Source organism: Elephas maximus, chromosome 4 (assembly GCF_024166365.1).
Source record: "Elephas maximus indicus isolate mEleMax1 chromosome 4, mEleMax1 primary haplotype, whole genome shotgun sequence".
NCBI classification, from domain to species: Eukaryota; Metazoa; Chordata; class Mammalia; order Proboscidea; family Elephantidae; genus Elephas; species Elephas maximus.
In genome coordinates, this window is record NC_064822.1 from 16435296 (window position 1) to 16451166 (window position 15871).

The following is a 15871-nucleotide window of genomic DNA, read 5'->3' on the forward strand; positions in this document are numbered from 1 at the left end:
AAATTCTGGTGGCAGCAAATGTTTTTTCTGCCTTTCCTTCTTCCTTCTTCTCCTCCTTCCTCACTGTCTTCACCTTCCACAAGGACTTATATTTTTTTCCAGCTCGTCTTTGTGCTTTATAGCACCTGACTCAGTGTCATGTTTGTAATATGTCCTTGATAAATGTTTGCTTAAAAACAATCTTGGTGTAATAAACACGGCTGTCATCAGCCAGTCGTATTTTGAATTCCAGTTCCTCTTCTGGCCTGAAGTACTTTATGAGAAAGGTAATCCTAGACTTCAAATCTTAAAAGAACTGTGCAATAAATTAATAATTTCAAAAACAAACAATCAAACAAAAGACTGTCCCAACACCAAACCAAACCAAATTCTTTGCTGTCAAGATGATTCTGACTCATGGTGACCCTATGGGTTTCTGTGGGAAACCTCATAGAAATCACATTTCATACTGTGATTTAGCGAGATTTCAATGAAGATATAAAGATGTCAGTATAGTGCATCAGGAAACTATTGACCTAACAAAAATTATGTTGCATAAAATGTGAATTCCAAATAATTGTATATAAACTTTGGAATTAATATGTAAAAGAAATGTCTAACTGTCCATCAAAATACTCTTCTCCTACTCCATACTGATGAAGATTACTGGGAGGTGGTTTTCTAGGAGGGACTACTTTCCCCAGTCCCTTTCCAGGTAGGTGTGGCTGTGTGACTGAAGTGTTGTCCATGGAGATGGGCAAAAGGTACATATACCATTTCTAGGCTTGTTTCACTATATTCTTCTGTGTGATACCCAATGATCTCTCTTCCTCCATCTGCCAGCTGAATATCAATGTTCAGGGTGATCATGAAGGCTAAGTGTTAAAGATGATAGACCTCCCCTCAGCATGGGCTTCTGAGTGATTTCATAGAGCCAAGACACAACTTTCCTGAAGCTGTCCACAGACTTTATTGATTACTGTAATAATATCACAGGAGTTCCTGGGTGGTAAAAATGGTTAAGCGCTTGACTACTGGCTGAAAGGTGGGTTGTTTGAACCCACCCAGTAGTGTCTCAGAAGACAGATGTGGCAGTCTGCTTCAGAAAAGTCAGTCTTAAGAACCATATGGAGAAGTTCTACTCTGCAAACATGGGTCGCCAGGAGTCAAAATTGATTTGACAGCAACTAACAAAAACTACAAGTATTAAGGCACTTAAATTTCCATGTTTACTTCAGCTAGAATTATTTAAACTTGTGTAAAATTTTTTTTCTTTTTTAAATTGGTATTTTGAACTAGAGCGCTACCATCAAAGAGCCCTAAAATACGTGGCATTGGTTTATTGCTAAGGGGACTGATATTAGAAGTTGAAAACTTAAGATCCGTGCTACAAAGTGGAAAAAGCATTGAGTGAAACTGGAGCTGTGATAACTTGGAAGGCAAGCCAGATGCATATTAGGTTTCAAACTCTTGGGGAAAGGTTTGTAAAATAAGGTTTTATTAGTGTGTGTTAGAATAGTTGCTTCTAGCATGATATGAAAAAACAAATTAATTTTGACATGACTCAGCAGCTACAGGCAAAAGGGAAATGAAACAGGCAGACCAAAAGCTGAGGTCCTTTCAGGATTCAGTTGTTTCCTTCAAGACCCCAAACAGCAAAAGATTACACTGAGAAACATCTGAAGTGACACATTATGGGCTAAGCCCTTTAATACTTAGCTAAGTAGCTAAAAAAAAGTAGCTACGATGAGATTAAAGATGTGAACTACCTGATGTGCAAGGTTTCATTTCCCAGCCTCCCTTGAATTTAGGTGTGGCCACGTGATTCAGTTCTCACTAATGGAAGGTAGACATTAGGTAGAAAGGATGCCAAACAGTTCCAGACCTGGGCCATAAAAACTTCCTGTGGGAATACTTATGTTTTCTTCCCAGCCTCTATTGTGTGAATGTCAACACCAAGTGCCGTCTGGGAGCCTGAATGCTGAATATGGAAGTGCCTCTGTCAGCCTGGATTCCTGAATGCCTGTGCAGAGCAGAGCTGTACCCCTGCTTACACCCCATCAACCAGAAGTTACATGAGCTTGAAATTAACTTTGATTGTGTTACACCAGTAATACCTCAACTGAATAGAAGCATTACTAATACATATAAATTCATAAAAGAATAATGACAAGATGTATTAAGACTAATTATTTTATCACACACAAGCATAATTTTGCTGAAGATCGTTCAAGAGCAGCTGCAGCAGTATATCTACAGGAACTGCCAAAAGTTCAGGCCAGATTCAGAAGAGGACATGGAACCAGGGATATCATTGCTGATGCCAGATGGATCCTGTCCGAAAGCAAAGAATACCACAAGGGTGTTTACCTGTGTTTTATTGACTATGCAAAGGCATTCGACTGTGTGGGTCATAATAAATTATAGATAACATTGCAAAGAATGGGAATTCCAGAACACTTACTTGTGCTCATGAGGAACCTGTACATAGACCAAGAGGCAGTTGTTAGAACAGAACAAGGGAATACTGAGTAGTTTAAAGTCAGGAAAGGTGTGCATTAGGGTTGTATCAATTTCACCATACGTATTCAATCTGTATGCTGAACAAATAATCTGAGAAGCTGGACTATATGGAGAAAAATGGGGCATCAGGATTGGAGGAAGACTGATTAACAACCTGAGTTATACAGATGACACAACCTTGCTTGCTGAAAGAGAAGAGGACTTGGAGCACTTACTGATGAAGATCAAAGACCACAGCCTTCAGTATGGATTACACCTCAACATAAAGAAAACAAAAATCCTCAGAACTGGACCAATGAGCAACATCATGATAAATGGAGCAAAGATTGAAGTTGTCAAGGATTTCATTTTACCCAAATCCACAATCAACACCCAAGGAAGCAGCAGTCAAGAATCAAAAGATGCATTGCATTGGTTAAATCTGATGCAAAGGAGCTCTTTCAAGTGTTGAAAAGCAAAGATGTCACCTTGAACACTAAGTGTGCCTGACCCAAGCCATGGTATTTTCAATCATATCTTATGCATGCAGAAGCTGGACAGCAATTAAGCAAGGCTGAAGAAGAATCGACGCCTTTGAATTGTGTTGGCGATGAATATTGAATATACTATGGACTGCCAAAAGAATGAACAAATCTGTCTTGGAAGAAGTAAAATGAGAATGCTCCTTAGAAGCAAGGATGGTGAGACTGCGTCTTACTTAGTTTGGACATGTTGTCAGGAGGGATTGGTCCCTGGAGAAGGACATCATGCTTGGTAAAGCACAGGGCCAGAGGAAAAGAGGAAGACCCTCAACAAGACGGACTGACACAGTGGCCGCAAGAATGGACTCAAGCATAACAATGATCGTAAGAAGGGTGCAGGACCAGGCAATGTTTCATCCTGTGGTACATAGGGTCGCTATGAGTCGGAACCGATTTGACGGCACATAACAACAACAACAACACATAAAATAAATTATAATACATAACATAGTTAAATCATAAGCTGTTTAAATATAACATAGTCGGAAGATTATTGAAAGCTATATATTAGCATGCTAATAATAATTATTTAAAATTGTTAGACGTAATGATTTTAATTTTCTCCTTTATGCTTTTCGATATTTATTAGATTCTCATTAATAAACACTAGCTCCAAATAAATTTTGTAATGTGTGTTGTACTGAATAAAGGGAACAATATATGCTAATTAAAATAGAAATAGAAATCTTGGAAAAAGATAAAATTCCGTATATATATACTTCTTCCTTTTGTTTTTGGGGAAACCCTGGTGGCATAGTGGTTAAGTGCCATGTGCTTCTTGGAAACTCTATGAGGCAGTTCTACTCTGTCGTATAGGGTCGCTATGAGTAGGAATTGACTTGACGGCACTGGGTTTGGTTTTTGTTTTTGGATTAAATATTGTTTCAACAAAAGTCTATTTTCTGTAATCAATCGTGTAACACCTTCATGATTCATTTTTGCTATTTATTAAGTATTAAACAAATGATCCTAAGTGTGTATGAGCATTCACACACACAAAAACACACACACACATGCTATTTGGTGAGTTCATTAGAAATAATTCCAAGCAAAGCAATAAATTAACTCAGACTTATGTACTTGAGAAGCTGGGTAACAGTGGTGTAGTTGAAGTGAAGCCTGATGGACAGCGTGTGAGAGGGACAAACAACATCTGGATATGCACTTACCATAGTTTACATCAAACTGAAGCCTTTCTTTGAATTGTGATCAAGGAATTCTTTGGTGGAATTAATGTTTCTACAGAAGGAATTGTTAGTTATCTTTAAAGAACATGGAACGTAGTACGGTAATATTTTATTGTTATATTTTATTACATGCCATGGATCTGTGTTATTCCTAGACATTAATGGCATCTGAAAAATAGTAGTGAAGAAGACTGAAAATTAAAATAAGGAGCAATAAGAGGCTATTAGGACAGATTTTAGTGTTAACTTTAGGTTACCTGGCTCTTCCATGAAGCCCTGGTTAAATGCTACATCTCCTAACCAAAAGGTTGGTGGTTCAAATCCACCAGGTGCTGCTTGGAAACCCTATGGGGCAGTTCTAACTCTGCCCTTTAGGGTCACTATGAGTCAGAATTGACTCGATGGCAATGGGTTGGCTGGTTGGTTGGCTCTTCCACTGAAATCCAGACAGGAATTTTGAGGTTAGAATCTAGAAGAACAGTGATAAAGAAAAAGGAGTAACAGAAATCTTAAAATGTAGTTGGTGTTGGCTTCCATCAAGTTGGCTGCCAACTCATGATGACCCCGTGAACAATGGAACAGAACTCTGCCTTGTCCTGCGCCCTGCTCTTGATTGGCTGTGGATGGGACTGTTCTGATCCATGTGGTTGTCATTGCTTGATTTTTGGAAGATCACCAGGCTTTTCTTCTTATTTCATTTTAGTCTGGAAGTGCTGGGGAAACCTGTTCAGCATCATTGTAACACGCGAGCCTCCATCAGATGGGTGATGGCATGAGGTGCATTGCCCAGGAATCAAATCAGGTCTCCCACATGGAAGGCGAGAATTATACTACAGAACCACAGGAGTCTTTAACTCTGATCCTGAACAGAGACTATTGACTACATGCTTTATTTCTTTGTCATTTAAGCTTAGATAACTGCATCCAAACGTTTTACACCTGTCTGAAGCCCCAGTGGCTCTTGTCCTGAAAGAACAGTTATAGGCATTCCTTGCTGTTTCATAACCCGTCCACTTTGTTTCTAGACCTTAAGGTTGCCTTGGAACAAGTAGCTTCATATGTACGTCTCTTTGGTTTATTGTATCACAGATGGACCCATCCAGTATTTTCAGGCCCCAGCTATTTAACATGCTATGAGATTTGTGTAAACAAAGGTATCTTCAAGAAAGGACTATTTGATATATTTGTTTTGGAGAAAACCTGTGGTTCTACCAGTGTGTGTTCATTTGCTTGCTTGTTTGTTTCTTCAAAACTGTCTGGGCCCTGCAATCTGGGCCTGAATGGAAGAGTTTTTCTCAGGGAAGACACAAAGAAGTCTGTGGACTCTGAGAGACTTGGGATTGGCTTGCAAGATTGGGACCAAAAATACAAATAGTGTAATCTTGAATCAGAAATCAAGACACTGTTGTGATATTTTCCCACTTGTAAGGTCAGTTGGAACCCCCTAAATGAATCATTTTTGATAATCACATGAACCAACTCTTTTGGAAGACAAGTTAGACCAACCTGCAAAGCAAAAACTAGAAGATGAAAAACAAAGTCTTCCCCCACCCCCAAATTTGCTCTCTCATTCTTCATAAAATAGTTCAGCAGCATAAATTTTGAGACCCTGGCATTTGTTATTAATATTACAATACTTGTTTCAAGAATCATTTTTAGGTTTGTTGTTGTTAGTTGCCATCAAGCCAATTCTGACTCATGGCAATCCAATGTACATAGGTGAAAAATGATAAAAAGATGCAAGAGGCAAAGTCTTGCTCTAAGGCAGTTATGTGAAGAGCAAAAAAAGAAACGGAATAGATGGCTATTAAGCATTAAGGACATTCCATACCATAATTAAGTCCCTGAGTGGCCCAAATGGTTTGCACACAACAACTAACCTAAGGGTGGGCAGTTCAACCCTGCCCTGTGGAGCCACAGAGGAAAAGCCTGGTAATTTGCTTCCTTAATGACTACAGCCAAGAAAACCCCATGGAGCACAGTTCTAGTCTGTAACACATGGGATCACTATGATTGGAATTGACTGGATGGCAACTGTATTTTATTAGTATTATTATTTCATAATTGTTTATGAAGGCTTACATTTTTACTAAGGAAGTTAAACAAGTCTAAATAATTCAATTTCATTCTTGAAGGTGGTAGCATAACCTTGTCTCTAACATACACTTTTTTTTTTTTCTATTTCTCAAGATCTTATAATAGTGGTCTTATACAATATTTGTCCTTTTGCAACTGACTCATTTCGCTCAGCATAATGCCTTCCAGATTCCTCCATGTTATGAAATGTTTCAGAGATTCGTCACTGTTCTTTATCGAGGCGTAGTATTCCATTGTGTGAATATACCACAATTTATTTACCCATTCATCCGTTGACGGACATCTTGGTTGCTTCCAGCTTTTTGCTATTGTAAACAGAGCTGCAATAAACATGGGTGTGCATATATCTGTTTGTGTGAAGGCTCTTGTATCTCTAGGGTATATTCCGAGGAGTGGGATTACTGGGTTGTATGGTAGTTCTATTTCTAACTGTTTAAGATAACGCCAGATGAATTTCCAAAGTATTTGTACCATTTTACAATCCCACCAGCAGTGTATAAGAGTTCCAATCTCTCCGCAGCCTCTCCAACATTTATTATTTTGTGTTTTTTGGATTAATACCAGTCTAGTTGATGTGAGATGGAATCTCATCGTAGTTTTAATTTGCATTTCTCTAATGGCTAATGATCGGGAGCATTTTCTCCTGTATCTGTTGGCTGCCTGAATATCTTCTTTAGTGAAATGTGTGTTCATCTCCTTTACCCACTTCTTGATTGGGTTGTTTGTCTTTTTGTGGTTGAGTTTTGACAGAATCATGTAGATTTTAGAGATCAGGCGCTGGTCTGAGATGTCATAGCTGAATATTCTTTCCCAGTCTGTAGGTGGTCTTTTTACTCTTTTGGTGAAGTCTTTAGATGAGCATAGGTGTTTGATTTTTAGGAGCTCCCAGTTATCTGCTTTCTCTTCATCATTTTTGGTAATGTTTTGTATTCTGTTTATGCCTTGTATTAGGGCTCCTAGGGTTGATCCTATTTTTTCTTCCATGATCTTTATCGTTTTAGCCTTTACGTTTAGGTCTTTGATCCACTTGGAGTTAGTTTTTGTGCATGGTGTGAGGTATGGGTCCTGTTTCATTCTTTTGCAAATGGATATCCAGGTATGCCAGCACCATTTGTTAAAAAGGCTATCTAACATACACTTTTAAAACTAAATTGATTTGGTGACCTTAGAGTCAGCAACGGATTGCTTTGGGATTATGGATTGGGTAGGCCTGCAGGTTTAGCTCTGCAGGACTGTGGCTTCTAGGTTTTGTTGAGTGTTTAAGAACCTGTCTTGGTTTGAATTAAGTCCCTTTGCTTCTCTGAGAGCAAAACAATTTTGGTTCAAGTGGAACCACCCTGTCCCTGATTACTACATGCCAATGCGGTCTATCACTTGCTTTCATTTCCCCGATGGTGTTGTATCATCACAATTTTCTTTGGTGTTTATTCAAGCAAGCCAAAAGCACTGTGAAAAGCAGGGTGGTGACCGTGAGAAATAAGTCTGCAAGTAGGAAACAAAAAAATAATAGTAATAATTTTCTGGAGACATAATTCACACTCAGGATGGGAAAAATGCAGACAAATTATATTATATATAGTTTTACTTACAGATATAAACTGTAGCCAAATGCATGTCCTCAGTAAAATTCTGGATTCAGTATTACTTTGTATTCTTAGTATTGAAATACTCAATTACTGCTTCCAAAAATCAGCTATTGAAAGCCCTATGGATCACAATTGTCTGATTTTCGACTTATCATGTGAATGGTACTGGACCTGGCCACATTTCACTCATTTGTGCATGTAGTCACTATGAGTTGGAGCTGACATGATGGCAGCTAACTACAACAACATGGTTTATAAGGCCAATCTGGATATTTGCCTCTTGTTAATAAATATGCGTTTCCTTCTAATTATTATTTCCCAGGTTCATTAGTTTTGTCCTTATCCCTGTCTCAATAAACGGCAATATCATTTTTTCAGTCCCTCAGGGTAGAAAACTTTTGAGAATTTCATCTGTTTGTGTGTGTGTGAATGTGTGTGTAAAAGCCCAAAACATCAGAAAATGGAGTAAATATGTCCTTTAATATAGATGAAGCCATTTACTCTTAACACTGGATTCTAATCTAAGCCACTATCATGTCTCACCTGGAATATGGCAATATCACTTAACCTCTCCCTTCTTCTATTATTGCCATCTCAAGTCCATTCTCTGTGCAGTAACTGGAAAGATCTTTTACAAATTCCAGTCATATGATGTCGTTCTTCTGCTCCATACCTTCCGATGGCTTCACATTTCAGAATAAAGTAAATATTCACCATCTTAATTTACAAGGTCCAACATGATGTAGCCAACACCCAGCCACCTCTACGTTTTCATCCCTCATTTCTCCCTCAGTCATTTGTCTTAACCCAACAGTGGCCTCCTATCTTTACCTTGATGAATTCTGACTCAGGGAATTCACATGCTCTTCCCACTAATAGCAATGTCTGTCACCCGGAGATCCATGTCATTTGTCCCCACACTTCTTTTAGAGCCCTCTTAAAGTCACCATATTAGAGGAGGCCTTCCCTGACACATATCTTCCCCACACGACCCTCACTCTGTTTTATTGCCCTCAAAAGCACTTAGATCTCACTGACATTTTATATACTTACTAGTCTGTTCACTGATTATCCTCTCCTACTCAGCTAAATTGGAAGACCTATGAGACCTAACCCATTTTCTTTTTCTTTTTTTCTTTTCTTTGTTAACTACTGTATTCCCACACTTAAGACACTTTCTGGCAAATGTAAGTGTTAATAATCGTTGTCAAAGAATTACATAGTGAATATTGTTAAGAGCTCCAAATGATTTAGACATGGCCATGAATTTTTTATAAAGCGTTTAATACTTTTAACTGGCCAGCACAATAAGTGATCCCGGTGAACTATAACAGCAGGTGTAAAATTTATATCAGATCCCCTGAAGGTGTTTAGTCTTCAAAACGTCTGGGAGGCACAGATGTGCCTCTCAACATAACTCGGTGACTCAGATAAAACAGCCAGTACGGTTGGCTCCATTTGCCCTCCCAATAATATGTATTTTCTTGCCTTATTAAAGACATATCAGCACCCCGTTTGAAATAATTAAAAGGCACTGTATTAATGCTATAATATAGGTTTTTTCTTGGTGTTATTTAAATATTAATTCAATAGTAAAGATTAGTAAAGGCTAATTCTGTTCATATGCTTCAAAATTAAAAAAATCAAGAGTCAAGGGATTGATATATATTTGCCTGATGAAGTATTTTCTTAAAACCACAGATAATTAGGGCATACATTCCAGCTCATATTAGGAAACTTTTCACTTCAGAGTTGGGAAAGAAAGCATGTATGACTCGTGCAGAGAGTATACCTACTTCTTGAACAACAAAGCATTAAACTCTTTCTGACCGTGCTAGAAGAAATGAATGAGTAAATGGACAGATCTGCTTAAAAAGGAGTGAATTGGCTTAAGATGGGCAGTGCTAGATAAAATGCTGAAAACAGCCTCCAAAAAGAAAAAGAAAAAGCATGTAGACGGCCTCAAAAAAAGAAAGAAAGAAAAAGAAAAAGCATATAGAGGAGAATTAAAAGCCCTGGCCAGAATTTGTAAGCAGGAAGTTCATTGATTGTTGACTTTCAGGTTCACTTTCCAATTCAGATCCATTACTGGTAGAGTTTGTATTGTTCACCAGGAACATCCATCTTACTGTAATCGTTGAGTCTTTTTTGCATGAAAGCGATTGCTGGGATTTTACCTAATTCTTTCATCTTCACTAATACGCTAGATAAAAGTATTTTTGTCTTTCTCTAGCTTCCTGCTTTCCTTTTATTTTATACCAATGTGATTTCATCATGCTCTCTTGCCATATATTTTTCTTTATTCTTGCTATCCCTTCTTTGTACACAGTCTCTGAGACGGCCTTCTCTATATCTCCATCTCCTGACCTTGGGTTCTATGTAGCAATCTAAGAGTGCAATAAACAGGCAACCCATAAATCTGATTTTGTAGACATGTATAAAATGTGACATATGTTTCTGCTCTTTCCACAGACCCTGGAGTGTTGATCCATTAATTCCAAGACTCACATGATAACACAGGTAAACTTTCTGCTATTTGTGGCATTAAAACAAATAAACAAAGCAAAATACATTTTCATTACACAATTGTTGATTTTCTCAGAAATAATTTCTTTAATTATTTCATCTGACTTTTTTATGTATAGAATTCAGATAAATTCCAAATTTAATAAGGACAGCTTGATTTTAATAAGTACCATAAAACAAATCAGATCAGAATAGTACAGAGTCAACGTTATATCAATCTATGCCTTTTAGTAAGGGAGTAATAGTGATAAGTAGAAGTAGTTATGTATTTCTTGAAATTGAATACCATTCTGTCAATCATTTAAATTCTTAACCACATTTTGTTTTTGCAAAAATAATGCTGGTGATTTTTTAAATTCACACTGGGCTCCTGTCTGTTACTGATAAAATGAAAGCACCATCAAATTAAAGGAAAATAAAAATTCATTAAATAAAAGCACATAGCAACCTGGAAAAAAACTTAAACTTTTAATATTGATAAATTTCAACTTACAGAACTAATTCCACATAAATTGTTAAATATCTTTTAAATCATGGAGAGAAATTAGTACAAATATAACTTAAAATTTGCCGAATCTCAAGTTTAGATCAGGGAAAAAGAAACTGAGGTGGAAAAACTTGGAACAGAGGTTGCTTCTTGTAGTGGGACTCTCCAGGACAGAGAGAAATGATTTAATGTGATATGCAGTTACACATGTGTATCCATTTGTCATGAATGTACCACTAAGATTTGTGCGTTTCAGTGTATGTACATTTTACATCAAAAGTTGAAAAATATGATAATAATAATTAATGGTAAGTGAGGAAATGGGAGTGGGTGAGATAGACATCAAATAAGAGTGGAATAATGTGGACAATTGTTAAAGCTGGGTTCTGTGGGGTTTTCTGCATGCATTTGAAAATTTTCTTAATACAAAGTTTTTTTTTAATTGTTAAATCTCTGTGAAAATTATCATTGTTTTGAAGTAAATTGGGGAGATCATGAAATTTGCTATTTTCATGTCCATTTGGTCAGCTTCTGACCCCTTCTGCCCTCTCATCTCCCATCCAGACAGGAGCTGCCCCCATAGTCTCAGGTGTCTATTTGATCCAAGAGTCTCACTCCTCACCAGTATCATTTTCTATCCCACAGTCCAGTCCAATCCCTGTCTGAAGAGTTGGTTTTGGGAACAGTTCCTGTCTTGGGCTAACAGAAGGTCTGGGGACCATGCACAACCTCCGGGGTCTTTCTAGTCTCAGTCAGACCATTAAGTCTGGTCTTTTTATGAGAATTTGAGGTCTGCATCCCACTGCTCTCCTGCTCCCTCAGGGTTCTCTGTTATGTTCCCTGTCAGGGCAGTCATCGGTTGTAGCCAGGCACCATCTAGTTCTTCTGGTCTCTAGCTGATGTAGTCTCCGATTTATGTGGTCCTCTCTGTCTCTTCGGATAATAATTACCATGTGTCTATATATCTCTTTGTGTTCTTCATTCCCCTTTGCTCCAGGTGGGTTGAGACCAATTGGTGCATCTTAGATGGCCACTTGCTAGTGTTTAATACCCCAGACGCCACTCTCCAAAATGAGATGCGGAATGTTTTCTTAATAGATTTTATTATGCCAATTGACCTAGATGTCCCCTGAAACCATGGTCCCCAAACCCCTGCCTCTGCTACACTGGCCTTTGAAGGAGTCAGTTTATTCAGGCAACTTCTTTGCTTTTGGTTTAGTTCAGTTGTGCTGACCTCTCCTGTATTGTGCATTGTCTTACCCATCACTTAAATTAGTTTTTGTCTGCTATCTAATTAGTAAATCCCCCTCTCCCTCCCCCCTCTCATAACCATCAAAGAAAATGTTCTTCCCTGTTCAAACCATTTCTTGGGTTCTTATAATAGTGGTCTCATACAATATTTGCAATTTTGCAACTGACTAATTTCAGTCAGCATAATGCCTTCCAGATTCCTCCATGTTGTGAAAGGTTTCAGATTCATCGTTGTTCTTTATCGATGCATAGTATTCCATTATGTGAATATACCATAATTTATTTATCCATTTATTCCTTCCATGATCTTTATCGTTTTTGATTTTATATTTAGGTCTTTGATCCAGTCTGAGTTAGTTTTCTGCATGGTGTGAGGTATGGATCTTGTTTCATTTTTTTGCAGATGGATATCCAGTTATGCCAGCATTTTATTAAAGAAACTGTCTTTTCCCCGTTTACCAGACTTTCGGAAATATTAGTTGCTCATACGTGGATGGATTTATGTCTGGACTCTCAACTCTGTTCCATTGGTCTATGTATCTGTTGTTGAACCAGTACCAGGCTGTTTTGACTACTTTGGTGGTACAATACCTTCTAAGATCAGGTAGTATGAGGCCTCCCACTTTGTTCTTCTTTTTCAGTAATGCTTTACCATCCCAGGGCCTCTTTCCCTTCCATATGAAGTTGGTGATTTGTTTCTCCATCTCAGTAAAAAATGTCACTGTCTGGTTCCTGTTCTCAAGGGGACTGCTTTCAGTCTCTCTCCATTTAGGATGATGTTGGCTGTTGGCTTTGTATAAATGCCCTTTATAGACATTGGCTTTTTTTTTTTCAAAAGATAAAATATGATACAGTGAAACACATAGATCTTAATTGCATGATTTAAATGAGTTCTGATAAATGTACACCCTCTTGTAACCTTCACCCCAATCAAGATACAGAATGTCCCCCATCACACCAGAAGCTTCTTTGTGTCACTTGCATTAATTTCTATCCTTCTACAGGCAAGAACTCTGATTTCTTCCACCACAGATTAATTCTGCTGTCCATGAATTTCGTATAAATAGAATCACATTCTTCTTTGTCCGGTTTCTTTCACTCAGCAAAACTATTTTTTGAACTTTATCCATGTAGTTATGTTTGTCCTTAATTTATTCTTTTTTTCCCTGCAGACAATTGTTTCATGGTACAGATCAACTTCACTTTGTTTATCCATGCTCCTGCTCAATGGGCATTTGGATTGTTTCCTGATTTGTTTTAAACTATGAATAAAGTATCTATAAACATTCCTATTGAGGGTTTGAGTGTGCACAGCAAGTGAGCAGAGGGAAGTATATGTGCTTGTTTTCATTTCTCTGAGATAAATACTCAGGGATGAATTAATCAGGTTGCAATATAGCTATATGTTTAAATTTATAGTTTGAAGAAGCTGACAGTTTTCCAAAGTACCCTAAATCATTTTGATTAAGAAATTGATGATAATATTTATCACCTTAGTCTTTACCACCAATGTGGCTAAGGAAATAGTCCTCTGTAGCTGGTTACTCTCCCAGTTCCTATGGGGTTCTTTACCTGTTCTCTTTTTCTGCATGACACTTCCAAGCTCAGGGCTCGTTGGATTTAACAATCAAAGATAAGCCTTTTATGCTGGCCTTTTGGTGTGAGCTCTGGTAGTGTTGTGGTTAAGAGCTCAGCTGCTAATCTAAAGGTCGGTGGTTTGAATCCATCAGCAGCTTCTTGAAAACCCTATGGAGTAGTTCTACTCTGTCCTATATGGCCAGTATGGGTCAGAATTGACTCAGTGGCCACGGGTTGGGTTTTGGTTTTGGTATGCATGTCAGAAAGGGGCAATGGAGGAGGTACTGTCACCTCCGGTTAGGGGATTCATTATTAAAGTCAAACTTATAATGTCTTCCTCTTTTTCACTCTACTCTGACATTTTCTGTGAAATGCCAATAAATATCTCCCAGGAGCCTGCTTAATTAAGTCTTAGCAATAGAGGATAGAAAATTCACTTAGAAAAAAAAAAATCAGGCTGGAAAAAAGACATCAACAGGTTAACTGTAACTGCTTTTGGCTGAACGTATTTATTTCCTTTTTTTTTTTTAAATTTTCTACACTACCCATATTACCTTTATCGATGAATAAGAATTTTTCTTTTTCTAAAAAACGATATATAAGGATGCTTCAGGTTTCTGGTGGTACCTATTATCATAACTAGATGCAGGTTTTCCCCACTAATTCTCTTCTCTGACAGCTATAGAGATATGTGAGAGGAGAGATGTTTTATGTATTTGAGATTACAAACATAAAAAAAAAAAAATCATCTTGCATATAATATATCCCAGTCCATCATGCTTCCCACTACTTCCCAATGTGGATTCTTTGTTATGAGTTTAAGTACAATGAGAACAGAGCAGAGGAGAGTAGGTTTCTCCTGGCCACTCGTTCATGCATATGGATGTGTATTTGGGCATACATGAGTTATCCCCACCATATCACCAGTTGCCCTTGAGTCAGTGATCTGACTCATGATGAATCCTTCTGTGTCGGGGTAGAACTGTGCTCCATAGGGTTTTCAACGGCTGACTTTTTTTTTTTTTTTTTGGAAGTAGATAACCAGGTCTTTTTTTTGAGGAGCCTCTGGTTGGACTAAACTTCCAACCTTTCAGATAGCAACCAAGCGCTATAACCATTTGCACCACCCAGGGACTCCATAGATAAGCAAAGTGTTGCCTAAATTATGGTTATCTATGCAACTGTCTGGTTCATTCTGAGCGACTTTAAGTTCCTAGAAGACAAAGACTCTGATTTAATTTCCTAGTCAGCATGTAGCTAGCATATTTCATGAATAAACCATCTCTCTATCCCTGACTTTTTAAACTTGGATTCATTTTCAAAAAGGCTTTCAGTTAATTTACAAGATGTACAATTAAGAGTCCAGAATGGCTATTTATATATGCAGGTTACTTTCTCCATAGCAAAACAGAGCAGTTTTTTATTCACACTTTTTTAGTCACCAGGCAACTAGGTAAAGACAAGAAATCCTGTCAGATAATTACGGCATCTGCTTTATTTTGTGTTAGTGAGTTTTGATTTTCTTTTCTCCTTTAAGTTAAGATTGTACTGGTTCTTCTGTTATAACCTGGACATTTTAGATATTGTGCTACGGCTGCTAACCAAAAGGTCGGCAGTTTGAATCCACCAAGCGCTCCTTGGAAACTCTATGGGGCAGTTCTACTCTGTCCTACAAGGTCACTATGAGTCAGAATCGACTCGATGGCACTGGGTGGGTTATGAGAACTTGGATGTTATTTAAATCTGTTGAAGCAGTTAGGCCTGCCCCTGAGTTTCCACAGGCATGTCCTAGACCACTTTTGTGAGCTGCGGTTGAAATGTCAATTCAGTTTTCAAAGGCTTTGCAGTGCTATTCTTATCCAACTTGTTTGTGTGCTACATAAAGCCTAATCTGAAATCTAGGTAGTATTTTGATCCTGTAGTTCGGTTCTCAAACCTTTCGCTTTGTTGATTTGGTCAGTTCCACACATGGGTCACTCAAGGATTTGCTTTGGGCTTCATATACTGCTTTAAAGAATCCCTTTCTCCAGCTCATTCCCCTCCCAATTCTCCCATTCTGTAGTTGAAAAGGAGAGGAGCACTGCCTTGCTACTGCAGGACAGCGGTGTTGTTGCTAAACACAGCATCTGGGGAGGA